This window comes from Tursiops truncatus, chromosome 12 (genome assembly GCF_011762595.2).
Source record: "Tursiops truncatus isolate mTurTru1 chromosome 12, mTurTru1.mat.Y, whole genome shotgun sequence".
In the NCBI taxonomy this organism is placed as follows: Eukaryota; Metazoa; Chordata; class Mammalia; order Artiodactyla; family Delphinidae; genus Tursiops; species Tursiops truncatus.
This window is the reverse complement of record NC_047045.1, coordinates 88,519,781-88,547,018: the sequence shown is the minus strand read 5'-3', so window position 1 is coordinate 88,547,018 and position 27,238 is coordinate 88,519,781. Positions and strand designations below refer to the sequence as shown.

The following is a 27,238-nucleotide window of genomic DNA, read 5'->3' as shown; positions in this document are numbered from 1 at the left end:
GGGCTCCATCCCACACCCGCCCTCAACACTCGTGTGTGGAGGCCTGCAGTGTCCAGGCGCTGAGGTCCGGGGGGCTCCTGGGAATGAAGGGTTCTTCAGGGCATCTGTCCCTGTGTCTGCTCCCCCGTGATGGGCACAGGCCCGTCCCCACACTTGCCTTCTCTGGGCAGCTGGGTCACAGGGCTGGCCTTGGCCATGGCCTCGTCTCCTCTGGAGCTCCATCGCCTCCAGCGCAGTGACCCTGGCCCTTGCTCTGCCTGGTGTGCTTGATGTATCCTGTCTGCTGGCTCTCCTGCCCGAGACCTTCCCCAGGAACCCGGCTCCCTCTTTGTGCCTCCTGTTGACGAGAACTGGTTGAACTGTGTGTGTCCCTCTCTCTTTCCTGTCTCAGCAGGTGTTCCATGTGGGTCTTCCCTGCTTTGCTACTGGCCCCCCAGCCAAGCAAGCAAATGGAGCGCCCGCCCTAGTCCTGAACCCAGGCCACCCACTAGAGCAGAAATAGAGAGGGGGAGGGTCCCGGGGGGGGAGGGTCCCAGAGAGGGGGAGGGTCCCAGAGGGGGGAGGGTCCCAGAGAGGGAGAAGGTCCCAGAGGAGGGGGCAGGTCTAAGGGAGCAGCAGGCTGGTGACTCCTCCGGTGGGGACACCTTTCCCCCCCAGTTTAAAGAGCTGGCTCAGAAATAGCCTTCACCACTTCAGAGGGTTGTGAGGACCTTTTCACCGTTTGTGTTTTTCGAGTGGAGAGAGACCAGGAAGGCATAGGAGGAAAGCGTCTGCTGAGGCCCAGGTAAAGCTCGTAGACACGGAAAGCCCACATGTCCAGCAGGAGGCAGCAGGGCTGGTTCTCGGGCCGGGGCTCAGGGCCGGGGGCGCCGGCTGGTCCATGCCTGGGGGCTGGCGCAGGCGGTGGGGCCGAGGAAGGGCACTGACCAACCCATGCTTCATTCAATTAACGTTTTCCTTCTTAGTCTTCACAGAGAGGAGTCTCCTTTTTGTCAGCGGTGGGGCCTGAGCTGAGCCTTAGGTGAGACCCTGCTCCCTCCATGGCCTCCTCTTGCCCCAAAGGCACCTGGACAGACGCAGGGTCAGGCGCCAACGGCTCAGCTCCTCGGATCCACGTGCGGGAGAGAAAGGACCACAGGTTACAGAGGGATCCCAACGCTAGGAACCCGGGCTGCGGGGGGCTGGCCCCTCCACCCCAGTGCCTGGACTTACCTGCTGTCCAGTCCGGGCCCTTGAGGTCAGAGGAGGCCCGGTTCATGGAGGTGGAAAGGTGGTCACCTCGGCCTGGGGACCCAGGACCTCTGCTCCTTCTTGACCCCAGGACAGGATGTGAATGGCTGGGCAGGGCCGACAGCAGAGACAGAGATGGACATCCAGGTGAGACGGGGCGGGGGCGGGGCGTGTTAAATCACCAGTATCGGCTCCCACCCCAATACCCCGCATTCATGTGTGAGCAGGGCCCACGTGTCTGCACGGGTTAAATGATCCCTGGTTGATTCAAGGCATGGACTAAATGGAACTGGAGGCAGAGAGGGATCCTGGTAAAATTCACTTGAAAGGACAGGATTGTCTACAGAGAGAGCTTATGAGGACAGGCCGCTTAGCCACGAGTGTGGACAGTCCCGGTCCCACTGGCTGCAGCCCTGAGATATCACAGCAGGTCTTTGTGAACAGTTATAGGAGACAAGGAAGGAACGTTATCATAGATGCTATCTGATTTGACTAAATTCGCATTTTTTCCTACATTGACCTTTACCTAGTAACCAAAGAATACAGTTTTCCCTCTTGTATTGCATTAATTAGCAGGGTGCTGGACAGGGGCTTGATGGGTTAGGTCTCGGCCTCCTCAGCAACATTAATTCAGTTTGCTGCAGATTGTTCAGCTGTGGAGCTGTGAGTCCTAAATCCTGGTTTCTCACGGGTTTGTCCCTGTTGACCGTGGACCGTTCCCCAACGCCGGGCTGCAGGCTTAGACCCCAGCTCTCAGAGCGAGAGACTCCCAGGAGGCACTTAGCCAAAACCTGTCACAGGCTAGGTGTGCCCCAAACACTCCCCCGAGAGGAGGTGGGACGGATGTGCCTCGGGGTCAGTCCTGGGTAGGGGGTCCCACCCTCGGGGAGCAGCTTGTGGGGTGTGGAGTCACTGTTCTCCATCTCTGGAAGCCTTTCAGAATTGTCCTCTTACCGTGCCCTTGCTCTTTCTGTCCCCTTTTCCTGGTTTTCCTCTTGTGTTTGCTTGCTTGTTTTTCAGTTTTCAAGGCCCAGCTCAAAGCCAGTGTTTTCCTCATGGCTTTGGGCAGGAGTGAGCGCTCTTCCCTGGACCCATTCACTCGTCCTCTGTTGCTTGTGCCTGCACCCTGGCACCATTCATGTGCTCTGCTGGCCTGTGTCTCCTGTTAGATGTTTCTCATTCTTGGAAGAGAAAACCAGGCGCCGGGACGGCATCCTGACGAAGAGAAGCATGAGATTCCCCGTGGAGACGAAAAGGAACTGGCAGTGTTGACCGCTAGAGCAAGCCACAACAACACCAGAGGACGCGGAGTGAAGTTTAAAGTGGGGAAGATGGGTAAGCGCCAAGGAAGGAGGCGAGAGGATGGGGACGTCTAGGTTTAGCTGCACTTTCCAGACCCTCGCGGTGTGGGGAACAGTTCCTTGTGTTTCAACAGCACCTCTGAGTTTTCAAAGTATTGCATGTTAGCTGTCAGATTTCACCCTCAACTATAAGGACAGGCACACGGAGGCCTCCCTGTGGGATGAGGACGCCCGGGTGAAGTGTGAGATGCTGTCCATGGTCACGTGCCTGGTGGCTGACAGTCTTGGGGCAGAAGTGGAATTTGTGGTGGCCTGTCAGGGGCTGCAAACTGGGGCCCTCCAACCACAGACACTTATTCCTCAGGGTTCTGGAGGTGGAAGTCCCAGCCCCAGGCGGGGGCAGGGCTGGCTTCTCTGGAGGACTCTCCTGGGCTCTCAGACGGCCACCCTCTCTGGCATCCTCGTGCAGTCTGTGTGCACAGGCTGCCCTGGTGCCTCTTGGTGTCCAACTTCCTCTTCTTATAAGGATGCCAAGAGGATTGGATTAGAGCCACCCTGATGGCCTCATTTCGGCCGAATCTTTAAAGTCCGCTCTCCAAGCACGGTCAACCTGGGTGCTGGGCTCGGGGCGTGGACGCGTGAGCTTGAGGGGCACACAACCCGGCACAAGCAGGCCTCCCAACCCCGTTCGGCGGGGTTCCCAGAGCTCTTCCCCGCACCAGGATGCCCCGTGTGGGCTTTCTCATCAGCCTTGCTTCGACTGAGCTCTTATGTGCTTCTGTGGGACCAGGACTGTGGCCTCGACACCGAGCCGCACAGCGGCTCTCAGTCCCAGGGGTTAGGGTTACAGCGAGGTCATCGGGGCTTGTGGTTTATGTGGTGGCCAGGTTACACTCTGCACCGTGGGGCCCTAGTGCTCTTCTCCCCAGCGCTGCTGCCCCGGGCGGGCGCCTGCTGAGTGAAGCAAGTCTCTCCCAGTCTCCCCTCCACCCAGTCCGTCTCTCACCCCCTCACACACGCACACACCCCTCAGGCTCTGGGAGGTCCTGCCCGCCTGCACTAAGTTCATCCGGGGTGGGCAGCCGCATCTCCGGAAGCAAGGGCCAGAAAGGGTGACGTGGCACAGCCGCAGGGGCCGACCCTCCCTGGAGGCGTCCTCTGTGCGTGGCCCCGGGGACGGGCTCGTGCTGTAACTTCTGCGAGTCACTGCGGCCTCCCCAAGCCAGAGCACCCTTCACACCTGAGAGAACGGGGGACCTGGAGCCCGTCTGCGTTCACGTTTCTTTATTCCTCTAGATCCGTGGGAAGGCAGCCCTCCACCGGGCAGGAGCGAGCGGGGTGTGTCTGCCGCTACGTGGATGAGCGCAGTTTACGATAGGGGGACCTGTCTCAGGACGCAGGCTGTGACGATGCTGGGCAATTGTGTGGCTTTTTCAGAAAAGATTTCCCCGGGGGTCTATTTCCTCGAAGCAAACCAACAAATGATTTCCATCTTTGGAGTGAGGAAACTCCATCTTCCTAACTACGGAAGTCCACGCAGGCAGATAGACGGGGTGAGGACATCGGTGCTGTCCTGTGGGGCGTGAGAGCCAGGGTGGGACGCGGCCTGGCTACCACATGGCCCGGTGTGCTGTCACGTGCTGTGACACTTACAGTACCTGCTACTTCAGACCACTGGATTCAACATTCGTTCCTGCCTTTCAGAAGGTTGGATTTCCAGAAGCCATTTTTTGAATCCCCATAACAATGTGTTAGGTACCGAATGTGTGGTGCGCAAGGGAAGGGCATCTGCTCCGTGGAAAGCCCATTCTGATGTGACTTGTGCCCTCTCCCACACCCCACCTGCAATTCCTCCTTGGCCCCCTTCCTAGGGATTACTAGGTTCCCTAGTAGGTAAAAATAGCAAAAAGAACTTAGCACTTTCAAAACCCTATAAGGAAACCAGCCCAGAGGCGAGAGGGCAAGATGCCCAAGACACAGAGTGGGCTTTCGTGTTGCCCTCTTTGAATTCCAGCTCAGAACTTTGCCCAGGCTCCATGGAAAGATTAATAATGTGGCATCCATCAAAGACAGTTTTCCTACAGTAAAGGGATTTTCATTTTAAAAGGATCCTTTCATTTTGAAAGGATCCATTTCCACTGAAGCTAGCATTTACTGGCATTTAAGTTTTCCTCCTTACAGCTGTGGAACCCGGGAACATTTGGCCACGTTGTATTTATTTAAGCAGTTTGAAATGTGCCCGCATAGCCGAGATCTCCTGAAGGAAAATATCTTTTTGTGATTTTGAATCTAGGGTGATTTGGCTGTAAGATGCTCAGATTTCCACAATGGGCCTAATTGATTCCATCCTTTATGCTGTCATAGTTCTTATTGGTTGCCAGTACCATGTCACCCTGATTACGTTTATCGTTGTGGAAGACTGTATTTCTTACATCATGCATCACTAAACTTAGCCTTTCTCAGCCAGTCCTTGAACGACTGCCTTCAACTGCTACAGCCTCATCAGCCCTCTTATTTCCTTCCACTGGGTGCACAAAACTATGTATTTGTCCAAAAATTTAGTTTTTACAGACTGCAATGACTCAAGAGTTAACATTTGCTTACCCAACTGACAGCCATTTTATTTCACTTTGGGGAGTATAAGGTCAGTCTTCAGATTCCCCCTCAAAGAACTGAATAATCTGGTCTGTGGTTTACTTTTAATAAATCAGGTCTGGGGACTCACTGCTCCTCCACGGAGGGACTGGGTAACATGTGGTGGGTATATAATACTGCCAGTTGCTCTGGCAGTCATGGCAATATGAATAAATTTGCCTTATTACTTTATAACCAATTATTGAGATTTCATTTAATATTTTAAAATCCATCATTTGTAATCATGGCATTCTACATTTTCAAGTGTATTAATGATGAGAAATAGTTTTTCAATGATCATCACATATATGGGCGGGGAGTCTGGGGGAGAATGGGTACATGTATGTGTGTGGCTGAGTCACTTTGCTGAGCACTCGAGACTGTCACACGCTGTTAATCGGCTCTGCTCCAGCATAAAATGAAAAGTTAACAAAACTGCTCATCACGTATAACATTCTAACAGCTTAAAATTTTCTTTTACTTTTTGTTTTTGCTGGAATTTTGCCTTGTATTTGGTTGAGGAAATCATCTGAAATGCAAGTGCTGTGCTAACCTCTTCATCCCGTCCCCTGACTCTGTCAGAACTAAACAGTGTCCAGGTACGAGCTAGTTCTTCTGACCCCTTTTCACCCATCTCTGCCATCTGCACCACCTGCCTCTGATAAACACCAGTCTATTCTCTGCATCTGTATCTGTGAGCCTTTTTTTTAGATTCCACATGTAGTATTTGTCTTTCTCTGTCTGACATACTTCACTTAGTACAATCATCTCCAGGTCCATCCATGTTGTTACGAATGGCAAGATTTCCTTCTTTTTATGGCTGAGTAATATTCCTTTGTGTGTGTGTGTGTGTGTGTGTGTGTGTGTGTGTGTGTGTGTGTGTATATATATATATATATATATATATATATATATATATACACACACACAAACATTTATCCATGTGTCCATCAATGGACACATAAGTTGTTTCCATTACTTGGCTATTGTAAATAATGCCTCAATAAACATGGGGGTGCAAATATCTGTACAATATATGTGTTTTTCTTTTCTTTGGTTGAATACCCAGAAGTGGGATTGCTGGGTCATATGGTAGCTCTATTTTTAGTTGTTGAGGAACCTCCATACTGTTCTCCACAGTGGCTGCACCGATTTACATTCCCACCAACAGTGCGTGAGGGTTCCCTTTTCTCCACAGCCTCACCAACACTTGTTATTTCTTGCCTTTTTGATAATAGTTATTTTTTACAGGCATCAGGTGATATCTCAGTGTGGTTTTGATTTGCATTTCCCTAAGAATTAGTGATGTTGAATATCTTTTCATGTACCTGTTGGCCATCTGTGTGTCTTGTTTGGAAAAATGTCTCTTCAGCTCCTCTGCCCAGTTTTTTTACTTGGGTTACTTTTTGTTGTTGAGTTGTATGAGTTCTTTATAAATTTTGGTCATTAACCCCTTATAGGATCATCTCAGTAGCTGCAGAGTGAGGTCTCGAATGCAGCAGGCGCACAGGAGCACGACACAGCCACTGAAGGCTCTCTGCACGTGATCTTACTCCTGCTGAAGAAAAACGTGACCAGAATCACAGGAACTGGATGATTACAAGTGGAAGGAAACTTACAGGCCATCAAGACAACTTTTATCATTATGTAACACCCTTCTTAGTCTCTTATTACAGTCTTTATTTTAAACTATATTTTGTCTGGTATAAGTATAGCTACTTATACTCTCTTTTCATTTCCAGTTCTATGAAACATTTTTCTCTCCCCTCACTTTCAGTCTGTGTATGTCTTTATATCTAAAGCGAATTTCCTATAGGCAGCGTATAGACGGGTCTTGTGCTTTTATCCATTTAGCCAGTCTATGTCTTTTCATTGGAAAATTTAGTCAATTTACATTTAAAGTAATTAATGATAGGTATATGCTTATTGCCATTTTTTTCCTTGTTTTCTGGCTGTTTTTGTAGTTTCTTGTTTTTGTTTCTTCTATTTCTTTCCTCTTCTCTTGCTCTTTTTCTTTGTGGTTTGATGACTTTCTTTAGCAGTATGCTTATATCCCTTTATCTTTTGTGTATTTACTATAGGTTCTTGCTTTTGGTTACCATGAGGCTTACATATATAACAACTTATGTCTATAACAGTCTATTTTAGGTTGATAGCTACTTAAGTTTGATCACATTATAAAGCTCAAGATATTTGCTCTCCCTTCCCCATGTTTTATGTGATTTTTTTTGTTACATTTTACACATTTTAATCTTTTGTATCCCTTAACTTATTGCTGTAATGGTAGGTATTTTTACTGCTTTTTAATTTCAACCTTTATACTAGCTTCGTGTGTTTTCTTGTTATTAGTTAGTGCCCTTTCTTTTCAGCTTAAAGAAGTCCCTTTACCATTTCTTGTAAGAATGCTTTGGTGGATATGAACTTCATAACTTTTGCTCCTTTGGAAAACTCTCTACCTTTCCTTTAATTCTGAATGATAACTTTTCTGGGAAGAATATTCTTGGGTGGAAGTCCCCTCCACCCCCAGCAATTTGGCTATATTGTGGCACTCCATTTTGGACTGCAGAACTTCAGTTAAAAAATATGCTGATGGTCTTATGGGGTTTTCCTTGTACATAACAAGTTGTTTTTCTCTTGCTGTTTTTAAGATTGTCTCACTGTCTTTAACTTGGCATTTTAATATAAGTTGTCTTGGTGTGGGTCTCTTTGGGTTCATCTTATTTTTTAAAAAAACTTTTATTGGAGTATAGTTGAGTAACAATGTTGTGTTAGTTTCAGGTGTACAGCAAAGTGAATCAGTTATACATATACATATATCCATGCTTTTTTTAGATTCTTTTCCCATATAGGTCATTACAGGAGAGTTCCCTGTGCTATACAGTAGGTTCTTGTTAGTTATCTATTTTATACATAGTAGTGTGTACATGTCAATCCTAATCTCCCACTTTATCCTTCCCCCCTTCTTTCCCCCTGGTAACTATAAGTTTGTTTTCTACATCTGTGACTGTATTTCTGTTTTATAAATAAGTTCATTTGTATCATTTTTTAGGTCCCACATACAAGTGATATTTGTCTTTCTCCGTCTGACTTACTTCACTCAGTATGACAATCTCTAGGTCCATCCATGTTGCTGCAAATGGCATTGTTTTTGTTCTTTTTTATGGCTGAGTAATATTCCATTGTATGTATGGACAACATCTTTTTTTATACATATATGTTTATTTAATGAATGAATTTTTTTTTACAGTAGGTCCTTGTTGGTTATCTATTTTAAATATAGCAGTGTGTACCTGTCAATCTCAAACTCCCAATCTATTCCTCCCCTCCACCCTTCCCCCTGGTAACCATAAGTTAATTCTCTAAATCTGTTAGTCTGTTTCTGTTTTGTAAATAAGTTCATTTGTATCATATTTTTAAGATTCTGCATATAAGCGATATCATATGATATTTGTCTTTCTCTGTCTGACTTACTTCACTTAGTATGGTGATCTCCAGGTTCATCCATGTTGCTGCAAATGGCATTATTTCATTCTTTTTTATGGCTGAGTAATATTCCATTGCATATATGTACCACATCTTCTTTATCCATTCATCTGCTGATGGACATTTAGGTTGCTTCCATGTCTTGGCTATTGTGAATAGTGCTGCTATGAACACTGTGGTACATGACTCTTTTTGAATTATGGTTTTCTCAGGGTATATGCCCAGGATTGGGATTGCAGGATCATATGGTAACTCTATTTTCAGTTTTTTGAGGAACCTCCATACTGTTCTGCATAGTGGCTGCACCAATTTACATTCCCACCAGCAGTGTAGGAGGGTTCCCTTTTCTCCACACCCTCTCCAGAATTTATTATTTGTAGACTTTTTGATGATGGCTATTCTGACTGGTGTGAGGTTTGGAACTCTATGGGCTTCCATGAGCTTGGTGTAGTATGAAGACTCTTGGGAAATTTATGATGGAAACAAGAAAGTAATGATCAAGGAGACTATTAACTGAATTCTAACATTGCGAGCATCTCCAAATAGTTGGAAAAAAGAGCATAGCACGTTTTGACACCATGGAGAAGTGTTGTGGTAGAAACTGGCAAGGTGCTTACCAAACTATTTCCAGTTTCTGAGTGCACAGGAGAACTATATTTCTCAGCCTCCCTGCGGTGAAATTGGGACGATGAGACAAATTTGTCCAATGGTATGTGGGTGGGAGCGATATTTGCCAATTCCAGGCCTGGCAATAAATGCCCCACACAATCCTTCTACTTCTCTCTGCCCCATGCACAGAAGAAAGAAAAGGATTCAGAGATGGTGGAACCATATGATAGAAGGGTCAACATTCCAGAGCCACCACTTGGTGCAGAAGCCAGGTGAGTTACCAGTCACCCAATCCGGGGTCAGTGAAGTATGACCTGTGAGTAAAGTTTCCCAACCCCCACCTAGTCAACAGTGATGCAAGGGAGAAATAAACCTTTATGTTACTAAACCACTAAGATATAACATAGATAACTATAAGCTATAGTCTCTCCTTACACCACCTACCATTAACTGCCCTGGCTTATACCACCGCTCTTAGTGCTCAGAGTTTTCTCATATATATATATGTGAGACACTGTATATATACAGAACTATATATATATATACAGTTGACCCTTGAACAACACGGTTTGAACTGTGCAGGTCCATTTATACATGGGTTTTTTCAACGGTAGGTATAAATCAATGATATGTTCGGTTGGATTTGTGGATGCAGAACCATGCGTAGGGAGGAACCATGTATACAGAGGGCCGACTATACGTTATACTGTTATATGCAGATTTTAGACTGCACAGAGACGCCCCGAGGCTCCTGTGTTGTTCAAGGGTCAACTCTGTGTGTGTGTGTGTGTGTGTGTGTGTGTGTGTAAATAAATATATGTATATATTCTCCATATATGAATGCTTATTCAAATATCTCATTAATGTGATATAGTTGTGAGGTAAACACAGTACGTAGTAATGCAAATTCTGAGATATCAATTTTATTTTTAAAATAAGTGTAAATTTGTCACTTTTGTGAAATTTGAGGTCATTTTGTCTACTCCTCTTGTTTTACAAATTAAGAGACTAGAAATGTGGGCTGATGAAGCTATTAAAATATGGCAAGTCTCATCACCATTAGTGAGAGCAACCGTGGTTCAGCTTTCTGGAAAGTGCACAGAACATGCCAGCTCCTACTCTGTGACTCAGCCTTCATGACCCTGACCCACATCCCAGAGCAGGTCTACAGGGGACATGTACAAGGGCACTCACGGAGGCATGTTTGTGGAAGTGACTAGAATTCATCCTTAGGGGAATGGTTTCGATGATGCTTTTAATGGATAACTACCTACAGATGTATAGAAAACATAATTGGGGTGGATTTTCAAGTAAGGGGGACATGGGAGAAGGATGGAAGAAAAAAAGGAAAGAAAAAAAGGAAGAAAAAAAGAAAGAGGATGGAAGAAAAAAGGAAAGATACTATTTCACTAAGATCAGAGAGCAATTCACACAGTGAAATTTCCAAATTATTTTCAAATAGAGAGTTTATTTTACTAAACATGTTGAATTAATTTAAACGTTGTTGGTCACTATGCTACTGAAGAGAATTATTAAAACACATAGAGATATTGACTTTAACAGTTTTTACTGAACATTTCCTTTGCCGTTTTAAAAATGATTCTTTACTTAATAATTGCTCCCTTGATTTTTGGCCCAAACTTGCTTCATTGTGCGCCTATCACAGAGCCCTACATATACTAAGTGCTTAAAGATTGACATTATTGTATTTTTCCACTATGAATGTAGGTAATGGATGATTTCATAAAGATACTTTTGACTTTTCTTTTAAATATAATGTTTGTATCAGTTTTGTATTTTACTCTGTCTGGATTCCAGCCCTTTCTTCTCAGTTATGATTATGTTTTATTTCTAGGATCCTTTATTTATTTATTTTCCCACTTTTCTTAGTTTCAGTCCTTCCTTTGGCTCACTTTGTGGCTTTACAAAATGACGTGGTGTCAAGAAGCAGACGCTCAACAGAGAACCCACGTGTGGTCTCTGGACAGTGTGCACTTGAATTAAGCCCTTGAGTCTGTTACTGACAGTACAGCAAACAGCAAAATCCGTTCAGTATTTACTGCTAACATTGCATCTGACACAAGTCACTCTAACTCTCCAAGGTATGGTGGTGTCTGTCAATTGCTGCTTTGGTAGTTTTGTGAGGATTTTATGTAGTTTTGTTAGTTCTGAAAATTTGCATCTATTCTTTTAACCACATTCTTTTTTTTCCTTTTTTTTTGCGGTACGCGGGCCTCTCACTGCTGTGGCCTCTCCCGTTGCGGAGCACAGGCTCCGGATGCGCAGGCTCAGCGGCCATGGCTCACGGGCCCAGCCGCTCCGCGGCATGTGGGATCCTGCCAGACCGGGGCACGAACCCGTGTTCCCTGCATCGGCAGGCGGACTCTCAACCACTGCACCACCAGGGAAGCCCCACATTCATTTTTAATGACCTAAGTTCTTGTCTCTAAGCTAAGAATGTATCAAGTCTTCCTGCCGTTCTGACCTACACATCAGCACCCTAGTCTCGTAACACCCTGTGCCTGAGGCTTGGGTGATCAGAAGTAGAAGATGCCATGGTGTTGAAAAGGTATTACAAGGAGGGCTTATATTTGAGACCGAGCAGTGACTCCCCCATTGTTTTCTGATCTATGCCCAGACGGAATCTTTGTCTTCCGTGGGTTATTGGTGAGCACAGATGGTAGATGGCAGGTCCCTGGTCTAAAGAATTATACTTGATGTGGATTTTAAGCCTTCCACACTGGCTTATCTTCTTACCTTGTTCGTACTTTCCTGCTTAGAATGGCATGGGTGGAGTGTTTGTCCTTTTGTATTTAAAATTGTTTTCCTATTTTTGTGATCTCTGGCAACATAAATCTCGGCTCTATTAGTCAGCTGTAATTAACTTACTTGCTACCAAGACACACAATAGCTCAGAATTCCTCAGTGGTTTCTGACTTTACCTTTTCTCAAGATGAGTGATACTAGGGACCAAATGCCTCTTTCTACACAGGAGCAGAGTAAGGCTTTTCATGAGATCCACAGCCCTGGGCACACGAGAGTGGAAAGCACGTTTGAGAGCCTCTTCACCATGAGACCAGCTGGAGTCCTGGCTCTCGCACAAACACTGTTGTCTTTGATTACTTAAGGTAGAGAATTCAGGGAAACTGGCAGAGCAGAAAGTACCTGGTAGATGAAATCTGTCACGAGGAACCTTCAATAAGACTATCGACAGATTTCTCATCAGAAACTTTGAGGCCAGAAGACTGGGCTGATCTGTTCAAAGTGCTAAAAGAAAAACTGTCAACCAAGAATCCTGTATCCAGCAAAACTGTCCTTCAAAAATGAGGGAGAAATTAAGACATCCCCAGATAAACAAAAGCTAGGGAGTTTGTGACCACTATTTGCCCTGCAAGAAGTGTTCATGTGAGTCCTGCAAGATGAAATGAAAAGAAACTAGACAGTGATTCAAAATAGTGTGGAGAGATAAAGGTAAATACATGGGCAGTTATAAAAGCTTGTATTATTGTAACAACAGCTTATAACTGTACTTTTTGTTTTCTACATGGTTTGAGGGACTAATACACTTAAAGAAAAAACCAGTTATTAGTATAATTGGTACCTTTTTGGTCATATATTCCAAAAATCTATTGCAAAATGTCTTAACAATATAGCGACTAAATTGGTTCACATACCTAAAAACCATCAGAGCACTGTTGCCCCAGATCCAGCACTGTGGCTGGATCGAGACATCACTGGAGGGGCTGGGGACACAGCAGTTAACAAAATGGGAAAAGTTTGTGTATATTTTATAGAAAGAAAATGGAAGAAACAGGTAACCTTGTTGACAGTTTATAGTTAGTTTTTAGAATTTAGATTAGGGGTTATATTTTCCTATAACTTTTGATCTATTAATGCAATTTGGCTACAAAATAAAATTCAGAAAGCCAGTAGTCAATTGTTATTTAGTCTGATATCTCTTTCCATTACATTGAAGAAGAAAAGCAAAGGGACTGATCCGGGGAGTAGTTAGGTAACTGGACTGGATGCTCTTCCTTGCATTTTACTCGGGGTTATTTCATTACAAGAAAAAGAAACACACTCTCTTGCTATTTTAAGAAAAATAAGATTTTGCATAAAGATCCGGAAGTCTATTGCAGATACTCAGAACAGGAACCCTGCGGAACCTCAGAATGGCTCTCGCTGTGTGTGGTGAAGGGTGAGCTCTGGGAGCTGGGAAGCTGTCTGAACGAGGCGGGCCCTCTGTCCCCTCCGTCCTGCCCTGCAGTGTCTCTCATTTCTCCTGCACGTGAGCCTCAAAGAATTACCTGAGTCTTCATGACCTCCCAGCTGGATGTAGCCACCCACGGCCATAGTTTTCAACTGTGACAGCCTGGGCCAGTGGCACGGCCCCAGGCGAGTCGGCTGTGGCTGGTGGTGCAGCAGGTGGGGAGCTGGGTGCCACCCTCCACAGGGCTGGGGGTGGGGGATGGGCAGGCAGACCCTCCAGGTGTGCCTGCACCCCGGGCGCTGGCCTACTCTGCTTCTCTTAGGAGGTAATATTTGTTCACTGATGCTTATTTCTATCAACTAGGTGGGGTAATGCAGAGTTTTCGATGATATTTATTCATATGCTCATTTTATTTTTCAAAAATATTTGAGTGCCTACGATTTTTTAGGCACTGTGCCAGGTGCAGGGATACACTGGTGGGTGAAAAATGGTGTTTCTGCCTTCTTTCACGGGTTTATGAACAAACAAGGTAGTGATATTATAAAACTTTAAAGTCACTAAAAACACATGTATTAAGCCCCAGTGATCTTCCTGGGCACTTTAGGGACCCAGACATGTATTAAATTAAAAGCCCAGTTTCCACTGCTGGAAATACAGTGGCTCCTTCCACGAATATCGCTAACGTTTCCGATTTTGCCAAGCCGCCCGTGTGCATGGCTGCGGGGATCCCAGCTCGTCCCTGGAGAGCCAGCGGGGGGCTGTTCTGTGGGCTTCCCTCCAAATGAGGTGGGAAGGGGCTCAGAGAAGCTCCTTTCCTTCCTTCGCCAGAAGCTCTGACATGACAGTATCATTAGTTAGGTTACTGGGTGGGTTACTGTGCTTCAGAGCATGTTGAGTTATTTTACAAACAGTGGCTGAAAGCGGTTTTCTGTCAAGCTAGTCATGTTTTTTCTGAATATGAAGCTCTATCTGCCCTTTATCAAGTGCCTCACAGACCAGGGCGGCTCTGTGCTGGCTCCTGCCTGGAGGACGCTTTTCTCTGCTGTTCCTTCAAAGGGTACCAACCGGGCACCTGTCCTTCTGTCCTTCTGTCCCCCTGGAGCACCTGTGTCTCTCCACCTTTCATCTCCCAAGTAACACGCTGGGCCTTCTCCCCCCAGCCCTCATTTCTCAACACACACCTGCAGACCCACCTCGCATCAGGGTCTTGAACACCCTCTGGGTTATAATGGGGGTGTGGCCGTCCTGCCCTCAGCAGCCCAAGGTCTCATGAGGGAGGAAGCAAGGAAGGGGTGAGGTCTAAACAGCCAGAAGTTCTGGCCTCGAAGGACCCCAACCACTGGTGGAGTCGGTGAAGGCCTCTGGGAGGATGTTTACGTCCAACCCGAGACCTGGAGGCTGGGTGGAAGCCCAGGGCTCAGGTAGAGGCCCCAGCCCAGGGTGACCCCAGGCCTGGAGGGACAGGAAACGACTGTTTGTTCTGAGTAGTTGTGTGTCTCGTTTATCATGCCAAAAATTGGTAAAGCGATTAGAATGTACAAGAACTGGTGGGCGAATACTATTGCTGGTGGCCGTGTAAGCACAGTGAGTCCTGGCCCCGGGGCCTGGGGTGGGGTGGGGGACATGATGGTGACCGAGCTTCTGCAGGGAATCACTGTGTTACTGTAATTCAGACACTCTCTGGCCCAGCCTTTGTCTACACTAGAGCTAGTTTCCAACCTGGCTTTCCGTGTTTGCTGTGAAGGCGGCCAAGGGACTGAGTGTGGCTGCAGCCCTGGGGGTGCTGTCGGCGTCTCCCACCTCCTCCTGTCCGCAGGGTCTCCTCTGGGACCCTCCCCCTTGGCCTCTCGCCTGTAGGCTCTTCATGGGGCTGGGCCACCCGTCAGGGCTGTCTGTGGTCCTCTCCTCCCTCCTGCGCTGTGACAGCTGCATGGCCAGGGCTGGGACCCGCAGCCTGCACTCTGCCAGCTCATGTGGTCTGTGACTCCCTTCACCAGATGGCTCGGTCCCCACTCCCCAGGAGGGTCTTTTTAAGGGCAGCTGTCATCTTGGCGGATGTTTCTGTTGGTGAAATACACCATTAAGGAGACGTCTTAGGCCTGAGTCTTACCTGCCCTGCCCCACTCCCTGGGGCAGAGTCTCTCCCACACCATTAACCAGCGCTACTCATGTTTTTCAAATGGAGCCGGTTATAAATGAGGTCATCACACAGCCGCGTGGGGTGACAAGATAAACCCCAGTCATTTTAAATCACATGGAATCTGAATCAGGAATCGAGGGTGGACAGTGCCTCTTAAAAATGTAAAAAGAAACATTTATGGAATGGATGCGTGAAGGGTTGTGATTTGCTTTATAAAAGGTTACTTTGCTTTTCTAAATGATTTACTATGGAATTACTCTAATGAGTAAAATCCTTAAGTGCTCTTAAAATTCTAATTAGAACTTTTAGCTTAAGATTGCATCTGGCTGTTTTCTTATAGGTTCTCTTCCAAATTCCTATTTAAAGATTCAAGGAACAGAAAAGAAAACACCAAAAACTAAAAAATGTGCTGTAAAACGAAATAGCGTCAACATTTTCTAAGATTCTTGGAGCAAGTTCCAGTAATAATGGGGCAGATGTGTTTGGATTCAAATTCTTAAAAATCTTAAACCTCTTCTTTACCCTCTAAAACAAAGGGCAGCACATCCAGGCAGGGGTGGGCTGGGGTCGGGTCCTCTCTGTTACCCACGTACATGTGAGGTCCACCTGCAGAGGCCAGCTCTTCTCAGAAGCGGCAGGAAGCCTGTGTCCTTGTCCCAAGATGCCAGCCCACCAGGAACCACCATCTTTCCACCCACTGGAGGACACAGCTCGGAGGACGCAGCACCTGTGGGCACTGCTGAGCCTGTATGTGGTGGGGAGATGGGGGATGAGACCAATGGGCCCCAGGAGGCCTGGAGGCTGCTGCACTTATGTATTTTAACACAATTATTATCTACGGCCTCCTGTACTTGAAGCATTATTTTTTTCTGCTTTAAGTTTGAAAATTGGACGTAGGAGATGGTAAAGGCCCCGACTCAGTCTGGCAGAATACTCAACATGTGCTAGGCCCTGGAAATTGGACAATTTCTCTAGCTGTTGATGCAAGAGGGAGATTATTTCAGTACCGGCTTGAACAGAAAGGAGACATTCATATCCTGTTGGTGTAGACTTGAGTTTGCCAGCATATAACTCATTTGTATTAGAAACAATTTTATCTGGTATATTTACGAATCATACCTTGGTTTACACTTCATACAGTATTAATGTGGGCAGCCTCTTCTCTTTTTGCTTGTATCATTTGGTGCTTTTTAACAATCTTAACCTTTATGAGTTGCTTTGTTTTAGGTACACCTCTTAGAAATGGAATATTAATTGAGCTTTGCTTTTTCAGCCAATATTAGACTGATGTTTTAATAATGACAGTATCTAAAATAATTTCTAAGAGTGTGAAAAACTGTGTAAGTGATTATTTAAAATAATTGCTTCACTCCCCAACACTGTAAACCCACTAGGGCAAGAACCCTGTCTGTTTTATTCACAGACGTGTCTCTGGCAACTGGAGTAGAGACTGGAGAACAGCGTTGCATAAATGATCAAGTAAATGAAGGGAGAGTTTTTGATTTAAACAATCTTTTTAAAACTGTAAATGTTCCTCCCAGTGTCTGCTGGCAACCCTGTGGGGAGACTTGGAGATGCTGGTGCCTTGGAGGAGTCCCGGGGAAAGACTGGGGAAGAAGCATAGGACAAGCTAGTTGTTTTATTTCATTCATTATCAGAAGTGGGTTTACTGAGAAGCACACGACGCTGAGGCTTTAAGGCTCTTCCCTGGACCTGGTGGGTCCTCAGTGGCATGCCCATATCATCATGTGTTGTGAAATTTTCAAAAGGTGTTACCTGCAATCAGCAAAGACCATGCCTCTTTCCAGCCCAACTTCCCTCACCTGTGTTTCCCACCATGGCAGGATGCAGGGGTTGCTGCAGTGAGTCAGGCTCTGGGGAAGTGGGGTCAGGGATGCATTTGATTAGGGTTAGTGGAGTCATAATCACTTCTGTTCCAATGCTGGGATGACTTCAAAAAATGCTCTAACCATGCACTCTGCTGATTTACCCAGTGTCATGATATGAAGACTTAGGAAGAAAAGACTGTAATCAGCCAGAAAATGTAGTTAGAGTTGTGTAGACGTGTACTGTGCCCTTAAATTGAAAAAAAAAAATGTTTTTTCCAGATTGTGTGATGCTTGTGGTGGCTGTCATATTTAAAATGTTTAATTTATGTTATTCTTTTATGTGCATAATTTTCTTAAAGAGATTCCCCAGATTATATAACTTTCAAGCCTCACAAAACCTGGGATCCCGGGCTCCCCTCCTGGCGCGGTGGTTGAGAGTCTGCCTGCCGATTCAGGGGACGCGGGTTCGTGCCCCAGTCTGGGAGGATCCCACATGCTGTGGAGTGGCTGGGCCCATGAGCCATGGCCGCTGAGCCTGCGTGTCCGGAACCTGTGCTCCGCAATGGGAGAGGCCACAACAGTGAGAGGCCCACGTACAGAAAAAACAAAAACAAAAACGAACAAACAAAAAAACCTGGGAACCTGGGATCCCATGCTTATTAAAATCACAAAAATTAAGAGCACTTTTAACATCTGTAGATTTTCCTGAACCAAATAACATGGAATAGATTTCTATGGAACAAAAACTGAAGAGGTTACAAGAAGAGATGGCCCAAAACACCTTAGCTGTGAGATACTTAATACTTATTTCTCTTCCTCTGCATTCCATGGATCCAGAAGAATTATGAAAGACATATTTATGAAAGATGTGTGTGTGTGTGTGTGTGTAAAATAAAAAACAAAAACCAGGGGGGAAAAGCAGAAACAGATAGTAAATGGTAGACTGAGCTAAATCTTATCAGTAATTACATTAAATGTTAATGGTCTACACACTGCAGATAAGAGGCAGAGATTGTCAGGATGGATTAAAAGCAAGTCCAAGCTATATGCTGCCTACAAGAGACAAACTTTTAATAAGAAGACAAGGAGAGTTTGAAAGGAAATGGTGGGAAAAGATAAATCATGCAAATGTTAAGAATAAGTCATTGGAGTAAAGTGTATTCATATCTGAGAAAATAAACTTCTACATGGCGAGTATTGCCAGAGATAAAGGGAGTTTTTGTTGTGGTAGAATGAGCTTCTCTTCATCAGGAAGTCAATAATTATAAAGGTGCCTGTTGAGAAGTACTCCAATACATGAAGCAAAACTGACCCAGTGAAAACCTGAAGTAGACGATTCCATAACCAGGGTGAGATTTTAACACTCCTCTCTTGGCAACTGCTAGAACAACTAGATTTAAAGAATGAAAACTGGGTCAGTGAGGACAAAGTGTGACCCACAGCCTGGGGTCACCCTGAAGGAGCTCCTGACTGAAGTATCTGGAGGTAGTGAGAGCCTGGCCCCCAGCTCAGTCTTTGTGGGAGGTGACTTCCCTCCTCTGCAGTCGTTTGTGGCCCTCTGAAGCCTCCTTCCCACTGTGAGGAGGTGTCTGGTTCCAGGGGCCTGCGGGAGCAGCGGTTACAGGAGCTGGACAGGCCACCAGGTTTGTCAGGTGGCCAGAGCCATGGCTGGCCTTGGCCCATGGACTCACCTGTGCATAATCTTGGGCCATGGAGGGCTCCTTACTTCCTTGTGAGCTCAGCAATGCCATTAAAGAAGATAATTTTAAAATTGCATATTCAACATTTTACTTGTTTTCAGGAAGAAAGCAGTTCAGGGAACTTTGTCATGAAGGGCAGAAGCCTTTTGAAGCATACAGTAGATTGGTGCATATTTGTACACTACTGATCATTACAGTGTTGTTTGTTACAACAGAAAATGTCAAAGCTACACTAATGAAGTGGAGCAGTTCGGTTGGATGTGGTGTGTTCATATCAAATGTGGAGGGGCCGTGGATTTTCTGCGGAGGGACCCTGCATCTCCCCTTGTTTCCAGCAACCACTTGCGTGTTTGCCTTTGCAGGAGTCACTGGGTTCCCAGGGACCACAGCCAACACAGTCCCCCTGGAAGGGCTGCCTTCCTGACTTGCCGTGGGTACAAAGCACTGCCTTCATTTTCATTGCTTTGTGCATTTGAAACCTGGTGGACGAGTGACCCAGCCACGACTCCCAAGCTGGACCCAGGTTGGCCTTGACACGGCTGTTGGAGACTCCACCCCAGGGGCTCTCCTTTCCCAGATTCTTCATTAACTTACTCTAAGCTGACTTCCCTTTCTTTCTCTTGCAGCATAAAAATGAATTGGAAAAGCACATATCACCTCTAGGATTCACTGATGCTACTTTAATTAAACGCATATTACCTTGGGGATTTTTTAAACGTTCCATCTCAAAATGGTAGAGACACGAGCAGCATGGAAACCACATCTCCTTCCACTCCTCTCACCTCCTTTTGGACGTGGCAGATTGAATTTTGGCTGAGTCTGTGTCAAAATTCAGACACTTGGCCACGGTTAATCTCTCACTGCTACTGCAAAGGCAGTAATAACAACCAGCTGAGTGAAGAATGAAGCCCAGACTTGGAAAACAAGCAGAGCCACCCCTTGGTGAGGTCTTGCTACTCGGCAGTACTTGTTACGGGAGCCCTGGTGGGAGGGGTGGGGTCTGGGGTCCGGGGTCCTGGCACAGCTGTGTCAGAGGCCGCTCTGCTCCCTGACTCAGACGTGCCAGATGACCCTTCCACTAGTTTGCGAAGGTATGTCCGAGATGGAAACAATAAAGGATTCAGAAGTGAAGTCTGGAGTATAGTTTGCCCTGTTATTGTCTCAAAGGACCAGAGTAGCAGAAGAACAAAGTCAGTCCAAGTTTAATACTTTAAAGCCAATGTATTTCTTAATAAGAATATGAGTGGAAAACAAAACAACTTAGCCAATATTCTCCCAACTGCCATAATCCCTCAGCTCAGGGAGAAATTCCACCCCAAAAATAACAACAAAGAAAATCCAAATGAATACGGACCAAAGCCAGCCTCGCCCACCAGGTGAGTATTTCCATGGGTGATGGGCCTTGGATGAAGTCCAGTCCCGTTGGTGGACGCACAGCGCACTGGCCCCGGCAGCCACGTGGACCTGGGCGGGGGTGTGTCAGCATCTCCCTGAGCACCTCCTGCCTCTGCTCCCCACACAGGGTGCCCGGACGTGGGACAGAAGCCAGCTCCTGGCTGCAGATTGACACCTAGTTTCCGCATGCAGGTGGATCTATCTCTAAACATATGTGCACAATAAATACTGCATATTCCTTCAACAAGCAAGTGAGAGGGAGAGGGAGTGACAGGATGGCAAGACTGGTTCAAGAGAACATTTGACGATGTACATGAAAACTTTTAGTGGGTTGAGTTCCATATGTAAACATTTTTCAGTCTGTGTCAGATCTTTAGAACAGCTCCCTGGGTAACGTTTTTGACCCGTGATATATAGGGCAGTGTCTCCCCCCAGCCCGAGAATAAGACGTGAATGAGACCCTGAGAGCTAGAATAATAATTATCTTCCCCCCAGTGAGCTAATGTATGTAATTTCCATGTTTTAATGCGATAACAGTTGACTCTTATTTGGAGTTCTAAATAAATATATTTTGTTAATTATATACTTTTAAATGAGCATGAAAGTTTTCTCAGGACAGAGTTTTCCATCTTCTTCCAATTTTGAGGAGGGGGAATTGAGGAGGAAGAGGGTCCCACTGGGCTTCCTCATCCTGCTCTGGCCATGGAGCCACCCTGAGTCTCACCGACTGTTTCCTTAGCCTTGGTGAAAACAGTCACATGAATTCATAAATTTTTGAGTAGTCAAAGGTATCAGGTTTAGCTAGTCAGATGTTGTCCCTTAAAATATTTCGAGAAGTGTCTGTGCCTCTTTTGATGCGTAAGACACAGGGGTGCTTTCCATGCATGGTTTCATCCTTTCCTTGCAAACAGCTTCTAGATGAAAGTCTCTTTAGTCTCTGCTTTTACTATATCCTTGTTCTAAACCTTTGGATAACTAGCTGTTTATCATAGGATAAAACCAAACCTTCTTGATTTTCAGAGTCTGTAGCAGGCTTGTGTCTACCCACTGCCATGTGACTCGTGGGGCCTCCCTCTAAGGGGCTTCATGGTTGGGCCACATCCTGTGACCTTCTGGGGTCCTTGCCCTGCATGTGGAAGATGTCGGATCCATCACACATGAACCATATTTGCACTTCTCCTCTGCGTATCCATCAGTCTCTGGAGTAAGTGAGGCATGAGTTCATCCTGATGGCTGTGGCTCTGACGGCACCACCTGGGTTATTCTGGTGGCCTTTCTGTTATTTTACTATTGAACCTTGCATCTCTGCTTTTCTTAGCAGGAAGCACATCCACGTACTTTTCTCTTCCCTAATAACTTGAGGAACATATATTTGTCTAAAAGTGCTACTTTGAAGAATGTTTTAGTTTTCTTTAAGGTATTTATATTGTGGTTTGCTGTATAATAATTTATATACTTGTTTAAATCTACCCCCAATAGATATTAAACTCTTGGAGGATAGGGATCATGTGTTTTTCATTTGTTATTCCTCCTGGCCACCGGCACAGACGCTCAATTATGTCTTGATCGAGAATCTGTCTTTGTTACCCTGTACTTGTTTCAGGAGTCACAGCACATGCTGTGGGTGCTTCAGTGGAATGGCTGCCTCTTCTGCATTGGGGAAGATGCCAGCACCTTATGGCTATCAGAGTATTCGTTGTTCCCTAGTTGGAAAGATGAGCCCTGGTCACTTTCGGGGGTACTCTCTCTGCATGGGGACCTAGTACTCACTGTCATTTCTTAGTGGTTATCTACTTTAAGGGCAGAACTGGAATACTTAGGAAAAAGAAGTACATTTGTTTTGGGTAAAGATATTCAAACATTTGATGAGAATGCGATTTTTTTGTGTGTGGCAGTAACTTTCTTATTATCTTTGGAGAAGTTAATATGGGGAAAATTATATAAATACATGGAATGGGAGAAAGAACTAGTTGCCATTAGGGTGAGCTCATGTAGACTGTGGTTGGGCTGGATGACAAGTACTGGGAAAGGCAGGAGGATTGACTTTGCCTTGTAATCTATAGCTTCTGTCAATACAAGAATCCTGTCTAATAACAGGGAAGTTTACTCTGTGTCCACATAGCAAAGCACAACCTACGTGCACTCTCTGATTCTGTGATTATGATTTTATGTGGCTGTCCCTGATTCCCCTAAGTGCCCAGAGGAAGTTCTTACTTCTTAGTTGAAGGGCGAATGCAGGAAAGAAGACATGGTTTTCCTTGTGTCACAGGTAAAGCTTTGGCTCTTTGTTTTATAACTTAAAGGATTATAATTACGGTCTCTTACGGGATGATCCAAACTTGTCCCGTGCTCATGGGTTTTAATGCTTCCTCCTAGGGAACCAAAATTGCTACATTTCTAAGTTCCATCACACTTCACTTCTTAAACATTCTTATACTGCTGCGGTTTATTGAACTGTTTCTTATGTAAAATTAAGTTATTTTAAATAATGCCCACACTGAGAATACCAATGATAATGACAATAATGTTAATGACAACACAATAGAGGTATCTTTATTTCCATGGTGAGTTTGTGTGTGTGTGTAATTGTGGTGTGTAAGTATGGTGCCCGTATATTTATCATCCGGGTTGGGGACGCTTCTTAAAGTGGCTGGAGCTGCTGTTAGTAATCGCACTGCCCCACAGCGTGAACGGGGACAGGCCTGGAAAGGGGGATACGGCGGTCACCCTGTGAGTGAGCCCAAATAGAAATGCAATTTACCTTTGGTCCCCTTCCTTAAACACTATTCAGATTCTCTCACCAGCTAGTTAGTTCCTCTGCCTGAAAATCGCAGCCAGCCCGGCTCTCGGGCACCCGGGAGCAGTGGACACAGAGGCACAGGAGTGGAGAAAGAAACAGGCGCTGAGCTGGGTCCTAAGAAAGGCCTGAGGTACTTTGTGGACTCAGGGGGTCTGGTCTGGTGAAGACCCCCAGGGCCCAGCATTCCTGTGTTACTGGGCACTAAGATAAGGAGGCTGCTCACTCTGGGGGGTCACCTGGGAGGGGAGTATAGCTGAGGAAGAGGAAGCAACACAGAATAAGGGCAGAAACAAGGTCCCGAAGGGATTTGTGTGCCGGGGGAGGGAGTCTGGATGGGGAACAGATGAAGGGTTTTAAGAGGCTGTGAAAGATGGCGACACCGGATCTGCACCTTAGAAGGATGACCCTGACTGTAGAGGGAGGGGGAGCCTCCAGGCTGGCAGGGGTCCTAGTCATGCAGGCCCTGGTTTGGGGAACCTAACATTTATGTAGTTTAAAGGGCCCTCTCAAAAAGAAATAAAGAATTAATATGATGGGTACAAAATTAGGTATAAAAGTGAGTACGTAAGTGTCAATACAGCAGGATGCAGGTCTATTCTTGGAGGCCACTCCTGCTCTAGGACATTTGACAATGGCTTACCACACACGGAAATACCCTGATTCGACACCATCCATCCCACTAAGCCAGAACCAGATGCTCCCCGTCCAGACCCTTCTAACTGATGCCCAAGAATGGAGGGTCACTCCAATGCCACCTAACACAGAGCAGAGAAGACAGAGTGGCCTTAAGGATTGCTATGAAAATACCTCTGTAGGTGGAATGTGCGCACGCACAGGCACACACACCAGGTGAGAAGTCTTAAAACCTAAACTCTTTGAGCTTCATGGCAAGTCCACCTCTGCATCTGGGCAAGAGGGTCAGAATCAGGCAGTGGCAGTAAAGAAAATCAACGGGATATTGAGAAGGAAAGCACCTTTGGGATGTAGTTACCTACTGGGTATGGCCAGTAAGGCACAGAGGATCAACCTGAGTTTCTGACTTAGGCACAGATCAAGCACTCGGAGAGTGTTTATTCTGTGGGCTGTAAGTCTTAGAAATCAGAGTGCATCTACAAAAAGTCAGTAGAAAAGAAAGAATTAATAACACCTTCCCCGTTTCAGGGTAATTTACTGCTATGGGAGGTTGAGGGATGTGTGAGCTCTTGAACACCAGGGTGCGCCTGGCTTGTGACATCTTCACCCTGTGGCTGTGGCCCTGATTTTCACTCTTGCCCCGTGAGCCACTGTGCTGCACAGCTTGGGTTGAAGACATTGGCTGCTAAGTGGAGGTTGTCTTGTAGTTGGCAGATGAATTACTGCGTAGAATTGTTTCTGTTCCGTGCAGGACTTGGTGTCTGCTGGGAGTGGCTGACATCAGCTGATGACTTTTTCCTTGGCTCACCCACGGAAAGTGACTGCAGCAGAGGTGAAGTGAATTAGATTTGGACTAATCTAAACCTTGGGAAACTCTGTGGGACGTGGATCCCACTTCTGACAGAGCTGGTCTGAAACAGAATTCCTCTCCAAAAGGGATACAGAGCTAGACCCCTCACGGCACTGCTCCCCGACCAGTTTAGATCCTGCAAACGTCAGGCGCTGAGTTCCTGCAAGTCACCCAGCTGTGCTGAAGCTGAGACGTTTTTCTCCCTCCTCCAATTTCCTGGGAGGAAACGAGAGACAGGACAGCAGAACTGACAACGATCTTGCAACACCTGCATCAAGTTCAGGCTACGTAACCCACCCTCATCTCTGGAATATGAGCAGAAAGGGGGAAAGGGGTGCTGTGCTCTTTTCCCATGGCTACATACTCCCAGTTCAAGGCAAAGGGGGAGCCTGGGCGAGGGGCTGACACGGGGAAGGGAAGACTCTGGGACTGTGGGTTCTGGTCAAATATCTGGGTCCTGCTCTCTGCTTCACAGTGGCTGGACCTCACATTAGCAAGACATGGTGGACAGTGATGGGCGTGGTTCCTCCAGGCCACAGCTCAGCTTCTTCAGGGTGTCATGAGAAACTCTAGGAGCAAAAGGGGCAAAACAAGAGAAAAACAAGTATGGACACGAGATCCCTGGGTCCAGAAGCAAACTCAAGTTTCTCCCAAAACCGACTGCTCAGAGACTGATTCTGATAGAATTGGAAGATGATCTGGTAGAAGAAAGGCAAGCAGAGACCCCGGGACATTCCTGCAAATTGTCGTGTCCTCACTATGAGCTGGTGGTAGTGCAGAAAACGGGTGGATTGAGGTGGGTCCAAAGGGCAGGGGCTGGTTGAGACACCGTAGAAATACTCTTTGATTCCTCCTTGATGAATTTCTAGATGGTCCCCTCCTAATTCAGTGTTTTATATTTGATAGCATTCTACTTACACTGCTCGATATTGAACTATTCCATGATTGGCATATCCCATTTCGGAGAAGATTCCAAATAAATTGTGAGATTGATTCCACATGATGTGTATCTTCTCAACCAACATCATGTGCTCCAGTGGAAGAAATATTCAAGTAATATTGGGAGCACATGCTTGTTTTTCTTTTATCATGATTTATGCAACACATGTTTTTTAAAAAATATTTGGAGATTTAGAGAACATTCAGTAGAATTCTATTATTCTACTGGTAAATTTAGAGCAACCCTATTGTGTCATTGAAGAATTTTGGGTGCATGCAATCCATGTGTTTTTCCATGAGGAAAAACTCCTTTTATCATACTCAAATGAACTGGATATTGCAGGACTTCCTTGACTAAAGCCAATTATTTTGTTTACAACTCTTGTAGTTCATAAAATAAATTTATATTTAAAAGATTGTGCTACAAACCATGAGTTGAGTTCAGACACGAAATTATTCCCCAGTGTCATCACGGGTTACTTGTTATCCTCACTCTCACCAGATCCGTCCAGGGACCGTTGGGATGAACTTGGAGTCAGGAGTCCACGTTCTGTCGTGGCTGAGCTTGGATACGTGTTCGTCCCAGTGAACAGAGAAATGCAGCCCCAGGACCATCAGGCCTCAGATACAGGAGTGCTGGTCTACCCAAGTCAGCAAGGCGGAAGGATGTGTTCCCATCTCACTCTATATCCAGATTATTTAGAAAAGAACATAAATACCTTTCATTGTTCTGTTTTCACTCACCGTTTATCATCTTATTTCTGTAGTTCTACCGAGGCCACTGCTGCAAGGGCCCGACGCCTGCCGAGGGTCGTCTGCGTGGCTCTATCCTGGGCCCCCTGGAAATTGCTATCAAAGTTCTCTGCTGACTTCTCTCCTGAGAGCTCTGCCCTGTCATCAGCGGTGCTGGAAAAAAGGGAGAAGGAAAACACCAGGGGAGGTGACGACTGCCACCTACTGTCCCTGCTCCATTCACATGACTTCATTTCATGTCGTGAGACTGTCTGTGGATCGAGGTACTGGCCGCCGCGTTCTCTGTCTCTTGAAAGAAATCGCGCTTTGGTCTGGCCTCAAGCACCTTGATTTTGCAATGCAACGAGGCAGTCAGAGCTACCTCTCTCGTGTATATGGGAATAAAACCAGACATAAAGGCAGGAATTCCAGATATTCACGGATAGCCTTAGACAGACACCAATAAATACAGTATTTATGTGCGTTTAGAAAAACAAAGTACAGTAACCATGTGCATTTGAGAGTCTAGTCACATCTGTTGTTAATATTTCAGCTCTATGCCTGGATGGCTCTGTGTGTGTGTGTCAGGAGACCACCCACATTGGCATTCTTCTGCTCCTGTTCCAAGTAGATTTGGGATTAATTATAGTAAAAGCGATAATTTGTGAATAATTTAATTTTAAACTGAATTTTATACACACATATGTACGTGGTGTGTATTTATAACATATTATATAGATATATAGACACATA

At 45.9% G+C, this 27,238-nt stretch overlaps 1 long non-coding RNA gene across 1 annotated transcript; it reads left to right on the top strand.

Moving 5' to 3' along the window:
- The first annotated feature begins 568 nt into the window (after window positions 1-568).
- On the top strand, window positions 569-22,112 carry LOC117314444 (uncharacterized). The gene is made up of 3 exons (XR_004529182.2): window positions 569-2,565; window positions 6,626-9,529; window positions 19,763-22,112. It is a non-coding gene; the product is annotated as an uncharacterized lncRNA (long non-coding RNA).
- Window positions 22,113-27,238: the final 5,126 nt, after the last annotated feature.